Consider the following 19,663-nt stretch of genomic DNA (forward strand, 5'->3'; position numbering starts at 1 on the left):
GAACCCATGAGTCTCTTGGGTAACCTTGCTTCTCCCACGCGTGTAACATGACCCCACCATCTAAGCCTGTTCGCCCTGACTGCTACATCTATAGAGTTCATTCCCAGTTTTTCTTTGATTTCCTCATTGTGGACACCCTCCTGCCATTGTTCCCATCTACTAGTACCTGCAATCATCCTAGCTACTTTCATATCCGTAACCTCAACCTTGTTGATAAGGTAACCTGAATCCACCCAGCTTTCGCTCCCATACAACAAAGTTGGTCGAAAGATTGAACGGTGCACAGATAACTTAGTCTTCTTGCAGAAGAGAGTGGATCGTAGCTGAGCGCTCACTACATTAGCAATGCTACACCTCGCTTCCAGTTCTTTCACTATGTTGCCATGCTGTGAGAATATGTATCCTAAGTACTTGAAACCGTCCACCTGTTCTAACTTTGTTCCTCCTAGTTGGCACTCAATCCGTTTATATTTCTTTCCCACTGACATTACTTTCGTTTGGAGATGCTAATCTTCATACCATAGTCCTTACATTTCTGATCTAGCTCTGAAATATTACTTTGCAAACTTTCAATCGAATCTGCCATCACAACTAAGTCATCCGCATATGCAAGACTGCTTATTTTGTGTTCGCATATCTTGATCTCACCCAGCCAGTCTATTGTTTTCAACATATGATCCATAAATAATATGAACAACAGTGGAGACAGGTTGCAGCCTTGTCTTACCCCTGAAACTACTCTGAACCATGAACTCAATTTACCGTCAAATCTAACTGCTGCCTGACTATCCATGTAAAGAACTTTAATTGCTTGCAAAAGTTTGCCTCCTATTCCATAATCTCGTAGAACAGACAATAACTTCCTCCTAGGAACCCGGTCATATGCCTTTTCTAGATCTATAAAGCATAGATACAATTCCCTGTTCCACTCATGCCACTTCTCCATTATTTGCCGTAAGCTAAAGATCTGGTCCTTACAACCTCTAAGGGGCCTAAACCCACACTGATTTTCATCCAATTTGTCCTCAACTAATACTCGCACTTTCCTTTCAACAATACCTGAGAAGATTTTACCCACAACGCTGATTAAAGAGATACCTCTGTAGTTGTTACAATCTTTTCTGTTTCCATGTTTAAAGATTGGTGTAATTACTGCTTTTGTCCACTGTGATGGAACCTGTCCCGACTCCCAGGCCATTTCAATTATCCTGTGTAGCCATTTAAGACCTGACATTCCACTGTATTTGATGAGTTCCGACTTAATTTCATCCATCCCAGCTGCTTTATTGCCCTGCAATCTATTGACCATTTTCTCCACTTCCTCAAATATGATCCTATTTCCATCATCATTCCTATCCCATTCTACCTCGAAATCTGAAAAATTGCTGATCGTATTTTCACCTACATTGAGCAACTCTTCAAAATATTCCCTCCATCTGGCCAAGGCATCCACAGAATTCACCAGCAGTTTTCCTGACCTGTCCAAAATACTTGTCATTTCCTTCTTACCTCCCTTTCGAAGACTGCTAATTACGCTCCAGAATGGTTTTCCAGCAGCTTGACCCATAGTCTCCAACCTGTTTCCAATGTCTTCCCAAGATTTCTTCTTGGATGCTGCAATTATCTGTTTGGCTTTGTTTCTTTCTTCAACATAACTTTCTCTGTCTACCTGAGTTCTGTATGTAGCCATTTTTGATACGCCTTCTTTTTCCTTTTACAGGCTGCCTTGACTGTGTCATTCCACCAAGCTGTTTGCTTCATCCTACTTTTACACACTACTGTTCCAAGACATTCTTTAGCCACTTCTAGTACTGTGTCCCTGTACCTTGTCCATTCTTTTTCCAATGACTGTAATTGACTACATTCAACTAACTGGTACCTTTCTGTGATCGCTGTTATGTACTTGTGCCTGATTTCCTTATCCTGAAGTTTCTCCACTCTTATCCTCCTACATATGGATCTGACCTCCTGCAATTTCGGCCTCACAGTCCCAATTTCACTGCAGATTAAATAAGGATCAGTGTCATCAAAGAATCCTCTGAATACACGTGTATCCCTCACAGCCTTCCTGAATTCCTGATCTGTTATTATATAGTCAATGACAGATCTGGTTCCCCTGCCTTCCCAAGTATATCGGTGAATGTTCTTATGTTTAAAAAAGGAGTTTGTGATTACTAAGCCCATACTGGCACAGAAATCCAAGAGTTGTTTCCCGTTCCTGTTGGCCTCCATATCCTCTCCAAATTTACCCATAACCTTTTCATACCCTTCTGTTCGATTTCCAATCCTGGCATTAAAATCACCCATGAGCAGAACACTGTCCTTGTCCTTTACTCTAACAACTACATCACTGAGTGCCTCATAAAAACTATCCATCTTATCTTGATCTGTCCCTTCACAATGCGAATATACTGACACAATCCTAATTTTCTTGCTATACACTGTCAAATCTATCCACATCAGTCGTTCGTTTACATACCTTACTGCAACTACGCTGGGTTCCATTTCTTTCCTGATGTAAAGCCCTACACCCCATTGTGCTATTCCTGCTTTGACTCCTGACAGGTAGACCTTGTATTCTCCCACTTCCTCTTCTTTATCACCCCGTATCCGAATGTCACTAACAGCTAAAACGTCCAGCCCCATCTTACTTACAGCCTCTGCCAGCTCTACCTTCTTCCCAGAGTAGCCCCCATTGATATTAATGGCTCCCCATCTCATTACCATTTGTTTGGCAAGTCGTATCTTAGGAGTCCCTGGTTTGTCAGTTAGAGGTGGGACTCCGTCACCTCCAAAGGTCCGGGGCATTTTGCTCTGATTGTTGCCAGCATCATATTTAAAGTACCAGGGAAGCAGGTTGCTAGCCTTACTTGCCCCGAATCCCATTGAGTTTTACCCCTAACGATTGATGGACTAACCGGTGGATTTGGTAGTCTTTGCCGTATGAGCACAAAGGTGACCACGACTCAGAATATGTCCGAGATGCCCAGCCTTATTCCAAAGTAGCTGGTATCCCGACTGTCGGGACCACTTACTTGGCCACTCGTACGTTGCCCGTGGTTCATGAACTAGGACATGACTACAGGAACCCACACCATGAAGCATGTTTGGTATTAAAAAAATAAAACAAATAAAGCGGAATTCTATGTATCGTTCAGTAGCGGCCCCAGATTGGTCTAGTGCTATATTTGTGCTATCGATGCGTATTAACATGGACAGTAAAACTCCAGTAGTGACGGCATTGTCTTGACCCACGTTGACTGCTACCGCCAAGCATATACCGCTACTGAGTCGCTACCGGATTACTAGCTGTTCTTCATGTTTTACTGTGCTGGTAATATATATCGATAAAACAAATATCGCAGTAGACCAATGTGGGGCCGTTCTATCGAATGGGCACGTAAAGTTCCGGTTTATAAATAATTTTGTTTCTAACGAGAAACATGCTCCGTAGACACTGCGCGTCGCATGAAATAAGTGATAAGCACTATTTCTTTGGGCAGACTCCAACTACACAATGCAGAAAAGAAGTTGCAAATATCTGGCTAAACACTAGACAAAATGCGCCAATATAGTTATTAGAGGGTGTATACGACCCGGGACAACCGGGAGATCCGGGAAAAACCCGGGAATTTTTTCATTCGGGAGAAAACCGGGAAAACCCCGGGAATTTTTTAGAATTCCGGGAATTTTTCATTGTTTTAGTTTTCAGTGAAATTTTTGTGATTTTGACTGATAAGAACCAATACTCTAACAAAGGATATTACTGTATCCCACTTCTGCAGAATAATACTGCAGCAAGAAAACATGAACGAGAGAAAGAAAAACGAAAATAAAACTTAAGTCGCAAAGAAAATGCGCCATATACAGCAACAACGCACAGTGCTCATACAAGCGTCTGCCAACAGCAAAGTGTGTCAGAGGCTTTATAAAGACTATGCAATGCTTCCTAACAACAAATTGCATCCAATGAGCGTGACGCGACATCTATTTATATTAGATTCGTTTGAGCAGTTGCGGGCGGGCTCTTGTGCATGCGCAGTTGAGTCGCGTATGAGTAGTACCTTCTCGCGCTTCTGGCTACAGAACTGCGACTGGGCGCCACTATCTAGTAATTGTCCCGGTTCGGAAATATCGTAGATCCGGGGCTGATGCACAGAGCAGTCTGAGATGTAGTGGGGAGGTGGGTAGTCTTCACGTGACGTGTGTTTACGTTTACTGATTTTGCTGTTCCTCTTCATTTATAGCTCTCACATTAAATGGAAACAAAACGGATTTCTGTGGCCGGCAGCTATCAAATGAATTAAAATACGTTCGCATAGTTGCGGAAGGCTAAAATATGTTATTAGTTTCAGGTTTTATTTCCACCTTTCTGACAGTCAAGCATTTATCGCCCCGCAGCAAAATGAAATTATTTCTGTCGATTTGCTAAAGAGATTTGGCTTTTATTAATCTTTTGCGCTGAGGCAGTCAATTTATTTGAAATTATTGTTTAATTTCACACTGTTAGATTCAACTGTTCGCTGCATTTCAAGTGCACGTTTTCTATCTTCTAGCCCGTATGGCATTACGCAATAATAAAGAACCAAACAAGAGATAATACAGTAGTGGTACTCATGAAAACTTACATCCAAGTCGGGACATACGAATGTGCACTTTAAGCCGAAATATGCATTTTAGTATGGTTCATAAAATTCCGATGCTATTGAAGTATCATCTGATGTATTGTTTCTTTTATGGCATAATGCAAGATCTTTTAATATTTTACACGTGAGAACATAAGGGCTTCCCGCGTCACCATAGCTGCGCGTGCGCAGTGACGCCTGTTACCTGGCGCTCTCTGGAAACTGCTCAAACGAACCAATTTCTAACAGGTCACGGGAAAATATTGCGAATGGTGGTTTGAAAAGCGTTACTTTAAAAGTAAATTTCCTTTTACGCAAGATGAACTGTGTGCTAGAATGTACGATGAATTTCTTTAATCACAGAGCGTTTGACTCTCATTTAGAAATCCACTCTTTGAGGATGACCATCTAGAAGAATTTCGAGCCCAGAAGATCAGCCATTTATGTCGTTATTAAAAAATTTACTGGCGCAATTGTGTGATGTATCTTAAAGTGTAACACGCGCAAAAGAAGTTCAACATTATATGTGGAAGCTTAGATTCTCTTGCAGCTTATTAATCTTAGAGAACAATATTATATGTGAAAGCTTTGTTTTTCTTGTAACAGCGCTATGTATATTAATTTAAAATATTAACATTTCTTATTTGTGTGTTCGCGCTACTTTAAGAGCGATCTTGCTACTGGCGACTATATCACGTGTCCTATGCTGTCTTCAGCTGGCGAGATCAAGTGACATGAGCTATGATTGGCTCGCAAAAGCGTGTCGCAATCTCGATTTCAATGCTTCGGAAAGTAACATGCTGTGTTTGGTGGAATTCGAATTTATACTTCGTAACACGAAAATATGCAGCGCACATGTTGCTGCACATCAAAGATCTTTCCAAAAAGTGTTTTTTTCCCCCTGAGTTTCGTTTTCTAAAGTGCCGGGAAATTCTATGTCGGTGTATAAAACCATAAACATCCAAAGGATTGATAAGTTTTACAGTGCCGAGGAAAAGTATACTGTCACTTAACACGGAAAAAGTGTATTTTCAACCGGGAAATCCGGGAATTTATTTTCCTCGTCCATTTATACTCCCTGTTAGTATTGTCGATTTCTGTTAAACACCTCATTAATATATCCGTTTATATTCAATAAAATCGTAGGAACGAAGCCACTTGTAAAGCATTTGGACTATTTTGTAACAAGAGCGAAAAGATCAAAGGCGTTGTTCTCTAGGTAAGTGTTTCATGTTTATGCAACATTTTGCCTTTTCATTTCTAATAAATAATATGTAATACATGTTTCCTTGTCTCTTAACCTGGTGGTAACTATTGCTGCAAAACTTTTTTATATATTTTCAGCAAGTCTTGCTTATATTTGGCCTGTCATTGCAGAATAGCTCTGTGACATTCTGTCACTCAACATACTTTCCGTCTCTAGACCAGTACACAGCTGCATATTGCAATGGTTGTGGTTTTCGTACGTCAAGTGTAATCATAATGCGTTTATCTAAAAAAATGAGGAAAAACTGGCAAGGGATATGACACTTCTGTGAAATAACCTTGTATGAATAACAGGACTCAAGATCCCATCTGACAGATAAGTAGTTGTTAATAGCTTTATAATGCCTCCGTTAAATGTAGCACAAAGCGCAGTAAAATGCCAGGACACCGAAGAACTGTAAGATGCAGAAAATATGCCTCTGAACTTGATATAAGTGAAGGAGGAAGGTGATGTGTCAGAAAAAGGCGATGCAGTAATGCACTCACCGTTTCACCAAACACTTAATCACATGAGCACAAACAAATCGACAGGCACGTTAAGCACCGTAGATACTAATATTTGTGGGGAATGTAGGAATAAGAAAGTTATGTACACTGGTGACAGAAATCTATCGACTTGCTGACTTGTCATCGGCTTTCCGGAAAAGCACTAGCACCAAATTACCGAAAGAGATACGTGCTGATAAATGTGAAAATCATAGCGATTGCAAACTGTTAATCACAATAATACCGAAATGAATAGGAAGATCGCTTTTGTTTCCTCAAGAAGCGGAAAGATATCAGAGAAGCAGCCCTCACATTCTGCATGCAGTTACTGACGTAAATTGAAGGAAAATCAGAACGCCTTTTTTATAGTTGTCGACCTAACGACAGCGTTCGACAAATATGGGATTAATAAAGATGTTCACAATTCTTAGATCAGCGAGACTACATAACAGAACCAAATAAATCATCTACATCAACAGCCTCCAAGAGAGAGTAATTCAAGTGAAAGTTCATGAAAGAGAAGGTCGTGTTAAGAAGCGGGTCAGACAATATGACAGTTGATGATAATTATTTAATTTCGTTCATCATATTTGATGTTTTAGGAAAGCCTGCAACTGTGTCATGCATGATTTAAATAATGAAAAACTGGAGCAGTTACTTATTTTTTCATGCTTAGCACAATGCGTTTCGAGAATTCATTCTCATTTGCAAGAACATTTCTTTACGTGAACATTTTTGGTGATGTTTGAATGTGTGGTTTTCTGTCTCTCTTTCAGTGGAAAGGCTATATTGGAATCAGAAAATCAGACAAGATGAATCTTTGAGTGTTTTTATATACTGATGTTAGAAGGGTGTCTTTGTTTGTCTATTTACAGGTATTGTGCCTCCTCCATTATACACAATGTCACACAGATGTAAATCATCACTTACACCGTTTGTTTTAGTATCTCAACATGCTACAAAGATATTATAGCACTATGGTTTCACAAAGAGGTTGTATACAGTCAGAGATGTTACAGTGATTTTATATTACATTATACATATAAAATTGTCAGTTATACAAGTATTTTTACAATGACTGAATTATTGATTACATTTTTTTAGTGTGAACGAACGTACACATTTATGAAAATTACTACAGTTGTCATATATAGGAGAAACATTTGAAAACCTTTTATACATATTTACATTTCTTCATATTTTAAAAAAGTTATATATAATTCAGGATTCAATTGTGGTAAAAATTCATTGTATAATTGACACTCCAAAAACGCTGTAACACCTCTGACTATCTACAAACTCTTTGTGAAACAATATTGTATTCATATCTCTATAGTATGTTTTGGTAACTAAAGCAGTGTAAGTAATGGTTTGCAGTTATGTGACATTCTGTGTAATGAATACCTGTAAGTAGACAAATAAAAAAACCATTTCTAGGGTTAGCATATAAAAACACTACAAAATTCACTTTTTTCCGTTTATCCAGTTGCAGTATAAACCCAAAACGACATCTATAACGCAAGAGAGGCAGAAAAATCACACACGCTAACATCACCCAAAATATGCACCTCAAAATGAGAATAAATTCTGGAAACGTGTTGCGCTAAGCGTGAAAAAATAAGCAACTGGTGCAGCTTTTCGTTATTTAAATCTTTATCTAAAACTATGTTTCGTTTGTCACTTGATGAAGCGATGCAGGAGTGAAAGACAATTTCGGAGGACAAATAAAAGTGCGAGGGAAGTGGATACCAAATCTAGTACCTACATACGACATCAGATTAGGAGAGCTGTTTAAAGGGGTGGGCAGCATTCTTAACGCAGAAAGTAAATAGTGGATAAACAAAACAAAAACGAATGTGATGAAACAGTAGTAGAACGCAGAATTACTTAACATCAAAATTATGAAAGACCCCATATTAATAGCTCTCTAGGAAATAAAATTATACGGTATGTATATATGGGCGCAATCGATTGCCGTTTTCTCCACTAAAAGACATCACATATTAGTACAGAAATGAGAAGAAGTCGCTGACAGTGTCTAGACCACAATATGTAATGGAAATGAACTGTGAACCATCGGAAATACCGAAGGATGAAACTAGAGTTGTTTGAAATGTAATTACATCGAACAATGCTTAAAGTTATATTGAGAAATAAACTACGAAGTGAATCAGTACTAAAAAATGTAAAGAAAGGAATATAGGAAAACCCCTTATTATAATATAAAGAAAGGAATATAGGAAAACCCCTTATTAATAGAAGTGGCAGGTTACTCGAACATCTGCCAAGGCATGTATGTTGTTAACGAAGCAAATGTGACACATGTAAGCATTCTCCGATGTTAAAGCATGAAAAGAGTTCCGTCCGATAATGCTGCTGTAATCCGTCGCAGGTTCTAAATTAAGTAAGTACTTCAATTACACTCTCTATCAGGAGGGTGGTAATATAGCCCGTCTTTAGAATAAGCACTGCTCCACCGTAAGCCAGTCTGTATAATATTCCCTGCTTTCAAATAACTAGTCAGGAATAACCTCGACAGTGAACTATTTTAAATTTGGGTGAGAGAATAAATTGGGCCAAATTTGCTCACAATAGATGTTACCTTCCAAAATATTTTATCAGACCACCAGTAACACATTATCTATAACGGAAAATCGAACAAAGATTTGTGAGCTCTGAAACGATCAAGAGCTTAGAGCAATGTCGATCATCAGGTCGTTTGGATTAATGCAGGACATCATAATTTTCTTCGAGTATGTGAGCTACGACTATATTTTCTGGATACAGTTATTCTAAACACTGGTTAAAGCTACACTTCGATGTTTTAAAAGTTGATGAAAGGGATTACAGTGGTGAACGTTAACGTAAACACAGCAGCAGATAAGCAGACTGATGATTTCGATTTAATTGGCAGTGTTCTGTGACATCACTTGACATAGTTGTACATGCGTAATTGGAATTGGGCAGAAGCTCTGATACCAAGAAGACGGGATGAACGATCGTACTAAGAGAGTATGAAGAATGCTGACCAAGGTACGAAATGAACGAGCAAGCAACACAAAAGTTTATCGCTTGAAACACATGTGTAAAACAATCATATGAAGTGTTTCACGCATTCGGAACGTATCAAGATAAAGAAATTTCATAACTGTGAATTTCGTATTGAAGTACTTGTTGACTGCAGCATGTTGAAACAAAATATTTTTAGGGGGTATGCTGCAGTGGTTTTTGATACAAAAACAATTCCTAATATGAATAGATAATATAATTTAAAAAACACCAATTTACAAGTTAATTAAAGCAATTTTCCAATGATAGGCACACATTAATCCAGGAAATCTCACATTCACTCTTATAAGGCAATGCGTAAATATACAAGTATACAACGAGTTTCGCTATGGAACGTTTAAGGTCAAAGTGAGGTAATCCATTCTGGATTACCTTATTCACGTATTTAACACCGTGACAACATATTCCGTAAAGTATTCCCATAAATACCTATAGCGGTTAATCTTATTAAATATCTGTTTATATGCGTTAGACTCTCATATTTGAAACTGGCCCGGATAACAGTGCTCGATAAAGCGCCGCTTCCGGGACCGGGAGGTGCAACGCCCCGAATCAAATCCGCCCGACAGAGTAACGGCGATGGTCGATGCGTCAGCCTACCTAGATGTGGCTTTTAGGCAGCGTCCCACTACCCATTAGATGAATACCGCCCTCGTACCCCCTTCCTGCCACAGTTACACGAATCAAAAACAGTTAAAAACTTTCGCTCGCTTTCACATGAATATCAACACACGCGGGCAGTTGGGGTGCACGTATTCCGTCCTGGCGTGTATTGGGGTGACGATAAGAAGGGCATCCGGCCGCCCCTTAAACTAACCATGCCAAGTCCGTAAATAACAATGTCGACTCAGCGACAATGCCGGACAAAGGCAGAAAAAAAAAATAACTGTATTCTACGTATTTAAACTTTCCTTTATCGACGGGACCAGGGGAACCCAGTTGCTTGATAAAATGGAAGAATAAATTTATCTCAGATTGCAATTAAATGATCCTCGACTTTTTCTTATTGTAAGATGATCCATTTCGATAGTACCAGCGTCATCTTCAGATGTACCTGATACATACACAGGGTGTCCCAGAAATGTTGCGACAAAATTCGAGGGGTTGTAGAGGGGTTGCTGAGGAACACATCGAGGACAGGAACGCATGACGAAAACGTCACCCAACGACGCTACAGAGAGTAAAAATTACATGCGCAGGTGCCTGCGACTTGTCACCCTTTCGGCAACAAACGTGTTTTTGGTCCCTGACGAACTGCAGACGGACCGTATTACAGTGTAGTCTGTTATTTAGTGATCCCGACTGATTGCTGCGATCGCCAATGGAGAAGGTGGAGTTAGCTGCTGTGCAGACGCGCCTTGTCATCTATGAATGCGATGTTCTGTTGCCTTGGTGGATAGCGGTTTTGGACATGTGTTTCCATCTGAGGTTTAGTTTTCTCCCGTGGACCGAAAAAGACTAGAAATTTTAGGAGGTTCCACAAAAAAAAAAAAAAAAAAAAAAAAAAAAAAAAAAAAAAAAAAAAAACTGTGGGTGAAACCCATGTCCAAACCGTCGTCAACCGAGAAAACAGAGCACTGTATTCATCGGACACAAGTCTTTTGTATGCAACAGGTAGCTCCATCTTCTTCACTGGCAAACGCTAAAATCAGTGGTATGACTGAATTTTTTTTATTTTTTTTTTTATTTTGAGTCATCAGTCTTCTGACTGATCTGATGCAGCCCACCGCGAATTCCTCTACTGTGACAGCTTTTTTTATCACAGATTAGCAACTGTAAACTACATCCTCAATTATTTGATGGATATATTCCAGTCCCTATCTTCCTCTACAGATTTTGCCCTCTGCAACTCCCTCAAGAACTGTGGAAGTTATTCCCTGATGTTTGAACAGATGTTCTATCATCCTGTCCCTTCGTCCTGTCAGTGTTTTCCACATGTTTCTTTTCTCGCCGATTCTACAAAGACCCTCCTCATTCCTTCCCTTATCAGTCCTCCAAATTTTTCTGTAGTATCACATCTCAAAGGCTTCAATTCGCTTCTGTTCCGGTTTTCTCACAGTCCATGTCTTACTACCGCTGTGCTCCAAACGTACATATCAGAATTTTCTTCCTCAAATTAAGATATATATTTGATACTAGCAGACTTTCCCTTGACCAGGAATGCCCTTTTTGCCAGTGTTAGTCTGCTTTTTATGTCCTTGCTACGCCCATCATAGGTAATTTTGATGCCAAGGTATCAGAATTCCTTAACTTCATGGTCCCCAATTCTGATGTTAAGTTTCTCGCTGTTCTCATTTCTGTCACTTGTAATTACATTCGTCTTTCTTCGATTTATTCTCAGTCCATATTCTCTATCCATTAGACTGTTCAGTCCATTCGACACATCCCGTAATTCTTCTTCACTTCCACTGAGGATAGCAATGTCATCAGGGAATATTATCATTGATATCCTTTTAGCTTTTTCTATATCAACAAATCCAATGAACGGGTCTTTATTTTTCTTTAGTCTTGCTACCATTATGGTACCTTTGCCTTTGCTGAAGCCAAACTGATCGTGATCTAACCGATGTCCAATTTTCTTTTTCATTCTTCTCTATATTATTGTCGTCAGTAACTTGAATGCATGAGCTACCAAGCTGACTGTGCGACAGTCTCACACTTGTTGGATTATCCAATCTTCGGAATCGTGTGGATGATGTTTTTTTTCCGAAAGTACATCGCTAGTCTCATACTTTCTATCTCATACTTTCTACATACCAGCGTGAATAGTCGTTTCGTTACAACTTCCGCCAAAGATTTTAGATATTTCGATGGAATGTTATCTATTCCCTCTGTCGCATTTGATCTTAAGTCTTCCAAAGCTCTTTTAAATTTCGATTCTAGTAGTGGATCCCCTGTCTCTTCCCTGTCCACTCCTACTTTTCTTATGGCACTTTCGTAGAGGGCTTTCTTGTGCTCTTTCCACCCATCCACTTCCTCCTCTGTTCGTAACCATGGAATTCCTATTGCACTTTTAATGTTACCGCCCTTGCTTTTAATTTCACCGAAGGCTGCTTTGACCTATCTATATACTGAGTCCTTATTCCAAAGTTACGACTACAGTCCCTCAGCGTGCAAAATCACCCTTGCTGCCGAAGGGATGGCCCAGTGGCAGGTGCCAGCGCCTATAACATCTACGCTTTGTAGCATCGTTCGATGGCGTTTCCGAACGCGGGTTCCAATTCTCGATTTGTTCCTCAAGACCCCCTCCATGATCCCTCGAAGTATGTCGTAAAATTTCTGAAACACTTTGTATGCATCAGGCACATGAGTCTGAAGATGAGGCTAGTAATCCAGAAAACGATGATTCACACAGTAAAAAATTGAAGATAATTTATTTGCAGTTTGAGGTAAACTCAGTATTACTCTGAAATGTATTCTTTTGCCACAATGCAAATACTTGCAGTGTCCTGGATTAATTTTCACAATTAATATAACAATTTAAAAGCTTTCCGCATGTCTGTTCATAAGACAGTAATGGCTTGAAATGCGACGGGCATTCAGTAAGTGATCCAACACTTGTTTTTCTCGGCCAGTTTGGTTGAAAACTGCAGGTGGCAGTCATTGAGTTTATTTTGATGGAAAACCAGACCATCACAGACATTCAAAGGCACTTTCAGAATGTCTACGGGAACCTGGCGGTGAACAAAAATACGATGATTCGTCGGGCGAGGCGTCTGTCATCATCACAAGGTCAAGCGTTCCGGTAGGCTGCACACAGCTGTGACTCCTGCAGTGTTGGAACGTGAGGACACCCTCATTTGAGGTGATCGACGGATCATAATCAATTACCTCGCTGCTCAGCTGGACATCTCTGTTGGTAGTGTCCACAAAATTCATGGGACTATTCTTTCTCATCCACCCTTCAGCACGGATCTCCCACTTTCTAACCCAAAGAAAGATGCACTCCGCGGGAACGAGTACATGGATGGTGGGGAGGTTATTGATGCAGCAAGACGTTGGCCCCAAAGTCGACCAGTAGAGTTGTACCACGAAGGTATACAAGCTTTCCGAGTAAGTCAAATGAGTGGGGAATAATATGATTTATAGGAACCCTGAGTAAAACCAACCTGCTTTCAGAAAAAAAAGTGTTGCATTTCTTATTGAGCGCCCCTCGTATTAATGAGATAGCCTCTGTTAGTAGTTCAAATTGATATTTGTTTGTGAAAGTCTCGAGTAATGCGATAATAGTAAAATTTCCAGTACCTGCTTCTAGGCAATTTGCAGTGGCCCCAGAGTACGTGGGTGTATATTGTATGTTTAGCTGTACAACGATGTTCAAAACGCGGTGACAATAATCCACGAGAAACAAACATTGTGACCAGTATGCCGGCTGTGAGAAAGGAGACTGGTAACTCACCGCGCGGGCGTCGCGGCGAGGTGCGAGGTGCGAGGTGAGAGTTGCGAGCTGCGGAGCTGGTGGCGGCGTGGCGGCGGTCCTCCGGAGCGTTGGCGCTGCGCCGCAGTAGTGGCTGCTGAGCCGCGCTGGAAGCGGCGGCTGCGGCACACCCCACCTCGCCGCCTCGCTACCTGCAGCTTCTTTCGCAATTGCTTACGTAATCCCTACACCCGGCTGCCCAACCAGGTGCGCGGTCATTGGTGTCGGACACGTCTCCCAAACATTCCACATGTCTGAGATCTATCCAGGCATTAGAGTGATTACCGGACTGACTTTCTTTGCGACAACTGTCACTAAACAATGGGTGAAAAACCTAATATTCCTCTATGGAACAGCTCAAGAAAATTGTAGCGCTCGCAATAGATTGCTATATCTGTATAGCGACAAACACTTTCTCGCAGTTGCCACGCGACACAGATTTGCGCGATTCAGATTACAAGCATAGAAACTAACGCAGTGCTGTGATAATTTACTGAACCACAACAGCAGTTACACCTTGCGTGTTCTGTATAGCGTGAACGCCTTTGTTTTACGTACCTTCTGATGTTCATTACTACAGATTGCGGATGATGCTGTGGTCTATCGAGAGGTTGTAACAATGGAAAATTGTACTGAAATGCAGGAGGATCTGCAGCGAATTGAAGCATGGTGCTGGGAATGGCAATTGAATCTCAATGTAGACAAGTGTAATGTGCTGCGAATACATAGAAAGAAAGATCCCTTATCATTTAGCTACAATATAGCAGGTCACCAACTGCAAGCAGTTAATTCCATAATTTATCTGGGAGTAGGCATTAGGAGTGATCTAAAATGGAATGACCATATAAAATTAATCGTCGGTAAAGAAGGTGCCAGACTGAGATTCATTGGAAGAATCCTAAGGAAATGCAGCCCGAAAACAAAGGAAGTAGGTTACAGTGCGCTTGTTCTCCCACTGCTTGAATATTGCTCACCAGTGTGGGATCCGTACCAGATAGGGTTGATAGAGGAGATAGAGAACATCCAACCGAGAGCAGCACACTTCGTTACAGGATCATTTAGTAATCGTGAAAGCGTTGCAGATGATAGATAAACTCCAGTGGAAGACTCTGCTGGAGAGACGCTCAGTAGCTCGGTACGGGCTTTTGTAGAAGTTTCGAGGACATACCTTCACCGAGGAGTTAAGCAGTATATTGCTCCCTCCTACGTATATCTCACGAAGAGACCAAGAGCTTAAAAACAGAGATTAGAGCCCACACAGAGGCATACCGACAATCTTTCTTTCCACGAACAATACGAGACTGGAATAGAAGGGAGAACCGATAGAGGTACTCAAGGTACCCTCCAGCACACACCGTCAGGTGGCTTGCGGAGTATGGATGTAGATGTAGATGTAGATCTGAAAAAGGTAAGTTGTGAACTTTAGAAAATACTGTACGAAATAGGTAGTTTGGAAAAACACTCTAAGAAATAAATGAAAGACGACACGCCGAGAAGGAATTATGCGAATGGGACAGAAATCGGTAGATTTTTATGTGCATGTTGTACTGCGACACCCTTTCGATACCACTAACGCCATCTTTGTACAACATTTCCCTTTAGATACCACTAACTCGTAGGAGATACACTGTATGAACAGGCTCTAACAAAACTACAAGGTGAAAAGCAACGTCGGTCAATGTAGCTCACTCTTGTAACACTACATTAAGTTGTCCTAACAAGACCTTGGCTACACTCAGCGACTTAATCTGTGTGAAGTCTGTACAAACACAACGACGTCACGTAAGATTTGTTATCCAGCGTCTCACGTTATAAATCACACTACAGCTCGGTACGACATCACTATGTACTAAAGGATGGACATACTAACACTTTTCGTGGCCTAATGGGGTCAGTGATAGCTGTCTAGATATTAATTACAACAACGCATCTATCCTATCAGAGTTTTCTAGGTTCAACAGATAAACTACCACTAAAGCAGGTGTCAATCATCAGATAAATACTAAATGCGAAAGTCTGCAGGCAGTACGAATGATGTATTTACTTTATCACTAACAGGAACCTAGAGTGTAGCTTACTCTGCAAACTCTGACAACACAACTAACAATTCCCGAACAACGTAGTTACCAGAAACGATAGCTTCATAAATGATGAATAAGTCATATAGATCCGTTGCCTCTTGTAGTTGCTCCTCTTTTAAAGCTTCTACGAATAAGTGTGTATAAACTCAAACAGTGTGAACGTTATACATTTTTACGTAAATCGGAGAACATGTTCACAGGACAAAGATATAATTTTATACTATTTATTTCTCGTTGCCAAGCAACGATAACCTCTATAAGTAGCCTTGCTACATCAATTTCCTTGACTGTACTAAAATTTTATCATAATAAACTATTTCGGTAGTCTCAACCTTTCAGAATTAAATGCAATAACTCTTCATTAATAATTAATCACTTTTTCATAACGCGCAAACGTGCTTTCCTTGTCTAAAGATTAATTACTTTCTTTTAGTTTCAAGTCGTTCATTGAAAAATACTATTTATTCTGTTTAATTTCTTTGAAGTTTGCTTTCACCAATATTCCAGTCTTTTATTTTATTGTTCTTTGGATTTACTTTATTGCGAAAAGATATATTCCACGTATTAGTCCGCTCTCAAATAAGCCTTTGATTGTTTTTTCTTGTAATAGCTTGGGGATAAAGGACAAATCGGGAATATCCTTCAGTTTAAAACTGATTTCTACTTCCTGCAATTAAATCATTTACAGGTACGAGTCAGGGGTTTAATTTAGGAGTGCTTTTTCTCTGTTGAAAACCCCAGTAAGCGGAAATGTAACTAAAAAAAATATAGCAAAAAACGTGAGTGTCACCGCCACTTTTCAGCTATACGAACTTCAAATGATCAGGCAAAGCTCAATCACTTCAGGCGTTCACTTCAGCGACCCACTAATATTTAAAACTCGAAACACAGCACTCGATGATCTCTTTCGGAGGGAATTAGCGTGTTCTCTTTTAAATGGTCCTTGATTTGTCGTTTAGGAACAAGGGGAATAGCTATCAAATTATCAATAAACTTCCGACTGTTTCTCAATAAATAACTACTACGGAGGACAACCGTTCTCTTTAATATAAGACTACTCATTCAGTGCATCCAACGAGATTTCCGAAATTTACTATGTTGCGACGCTCACGCCGAAGTCACACAATAAATTCTAAGCAAATATTGCTAAGTCACAATCCCTCAGTGCTTGCGTACACCATTACAACCACAATAATGCAATGCAATGTTGCTATCCCTTAGTGCTTGCTTTAAGCCTCAACTACAAAATAACTAAAATCGTCAACTACAAAATAACTAAACGACTTGGCGTTCACGCGTATCTTCACCCACATCATAAAAAAATGGTTCAAGTGGCTCTAAGCACTATGGGACTTAACATCTGAGGTCATCAGTCCCATAGACTTAGAACTACTTAAACCTAACTAACCTAAGGACATCACACACATCTATGCGCGAGGCAGGATTCGAATCTGCGACCGTAGCAACCGCGTGGTTCCGGACTGAAGCGCCTAGAACCGCTCGGCCACCACGGCCGGCCACACATCATCGAACAGAAAATCTCATAAAAAAGTATTGAAACGCGATTCGCCTACCATCGCGTGTCTATTAAGCAGCACAAAACACCTTAAATCACTGCTAGGAGAAGCTAATCGCAGACTTCAGTAAGTCGTAGCCTTTCGTATACCTGGTGAGTCTACATTGTACCGAAATCGGCGAAATAATCATTTTCTACACCATCCGATAATCTTTTCAAAATATCTTTCTGAACGACTTAGGACTGCTCTGAACACACTTGAGTTCTGTCCCCATTGCAGACTAATTCACGTATCGTACGTATGAGCCGATTTCATCACACTCCTGAGATAATCCCTCTCGAGGCTTACTATTCGAACAATACTCGGATACTACCACTGAAATTCTAAAAGGACAAGCCAAGAACCATACGCTGCGAACAAACATAACAATCTAATTCTCTCGTTAACAATAAGTGTTTCTTCTTTGCAGTCGCTGGCAAACGTTCGTAGTGGCGAGCTGCATCGTAGTAGTTATCTTTGCCACACGCCGCGATTCTGAAGTCGGTTGGGTATTGCAAGTTCGCTGATTTGACAGGACACGGCATTCTTCTACCACTAGATGTCACATATCTATAACATTTTAACATAAAATACAAGAAAACTATACAAACAACTCAACAAACTCTTCATTCTCCTGAAGACGGTTTGGCGCATTACAATGTACAGAAAAACAAATGATTTCATTTCCAGAAAAACTGCAAGATCCATTCAAGACAAAAGGGCCTGACAAACTGAGCAAATCAACAACGCGGTGGTCCATCTCTGGTCCCTTAGGTAAGCAGTGGTTGGACTTGTCACTAACTGATGGAGATTGAATGTCCTCCTGAGAGAAACGTGCCAAATTTTGTCGAACTGATGTGATAGATAGATCGTCAAAATTCCGAGCGGGTTAGAGGGCCCTGCTCATAATGTTCCAGAGTCGATTGGGGAGAGATCCGGCGGCCTTGCTGGCCAAGGAAGGGTTGGGAAAGCTCGATGACAAGCAGCAAGGCAATGGCCGCCCGCACCCGGCGAGAGTGTTTACTACTTGTCTTCGTGCCTGCCGAACCCGTCGTCGGATCTCTCCCCAATTGAGACAGTTTGGACCATTATGCTCGGTATTTTGACAATCTAATGAGCCAGTTGGATAGATTTTGACACGATACCCTCATAAAGACATCTAACAACTCTGTCAATCAATGCCAAGCCGATTAACTGCTTACATAAGGGCCTGAGGTGGACCAACGTGTCACTGACTTCTTCAGTTTGTGAAGTTGTTTCTCTAGAATAAATCACACATTTTTCTGAAATCGTAAGTATTTTCTTGTGTAGTATGTATACATAGACACAAACTTATTGTGACATTGTTCCACAAAGTTGTTAGCGTTTTCTTCTCACATTATAAGTGTTATAAATTTGTCAACTTAGACATTGCCAAGGAAAGTATAGCTTTAAGGAAAATTGTTCCTGCAATACTTTGTGGAAATCACTGGTGTATACTCGTTCAAGTGACAGGCGGGAGCAGGAGGACAGTGTGGGGACAACTGCCTGAATACTTCCTTTGGAGATACTGATGGTGGTGGTTGTGCACCAACAAATAAGCGTGCTACGTCAGGCAGTTCTGAAAATGGTAAGATTTTACCTTTTAATTCTAGGTTTGTATTGCAGCTTTGTTTAGAACGGTTTCTGCAGTAGTAGTTTTCAAAAGACAATATGTATACTTATTCTGCAACTCCTCCAGGAAAATAGTGGACCAAAAAGGAACTGTTTTCTGGACATCCAGGTCAAAAGTAACGAATTCTTACGTATTTTCACATGTCAGAAATGTATGATGTGATTGTTCAAAATCAACTTTTAATTCATCTATACCTTTAAGTTCCTACTGCTACATATACGCTTCGAAATTTATTTAAATAAATATGACTAATAGATATTTTTTTATCAAAATATGTTTAGTGTGAACTTTAAGTAACACAAATACGGGATTTCTTATTTTTGATTAATAACTCTCACCATAGAGAGATCGTGAACACACGTATCTTCTTATGTCCGTGATAATTTTGGTGTTATTATGAAGTACAGTCGTGTTAGTCATTTCATACATCAACTAGGAAAAACTGCCAGTGGCCACTTAGTGAGGGCATCCATGCCTAAATCGCATATGTAATAGAAAATAGAGTAATA

The 19,663-nt window shown here is 40.2% G+C and overlaps 1 protein-coding gene across 1 annotated transcript in view; it reads right to left on the minus strand.

Annotated features, from left to right (window-relative positions):
* The window catches only part of LOC126253436 (proton-coupled amino acid transporter-like protein CG1139), a 245,305-nt gene extending 231,360 nt beyond the window's left edge, over nucleotides 1–13,945 (minus strand). Inside the window, exon 1 of the mRNA XM_049954779.1 lies at nucleotides 13,846–13,945. The gene's annotated coding sequence lies outside the window, so the exon portion shown is untranslated. The remainder of the gene's footprint in view (nucleotides 1–13,845) is intronic.
* Nucleotides 13,946–19,663: the final 5,718 nt, after the last annotated feature.

This window comes from Schistocerca nitens, chromosome 4 (assembly GCF_023898315.1).
Source record: "Schistocerca nitens isolate TAMUIC-IGC-003100 chromosome 4, iqSchNite1.1, whole genome shotgun sequence".
NCBI lineage: Eukaryota > Metazoa > Arthropoda > Insecta > Orthoptera > Acrididae > Schistocerca > Schistocerca nitens.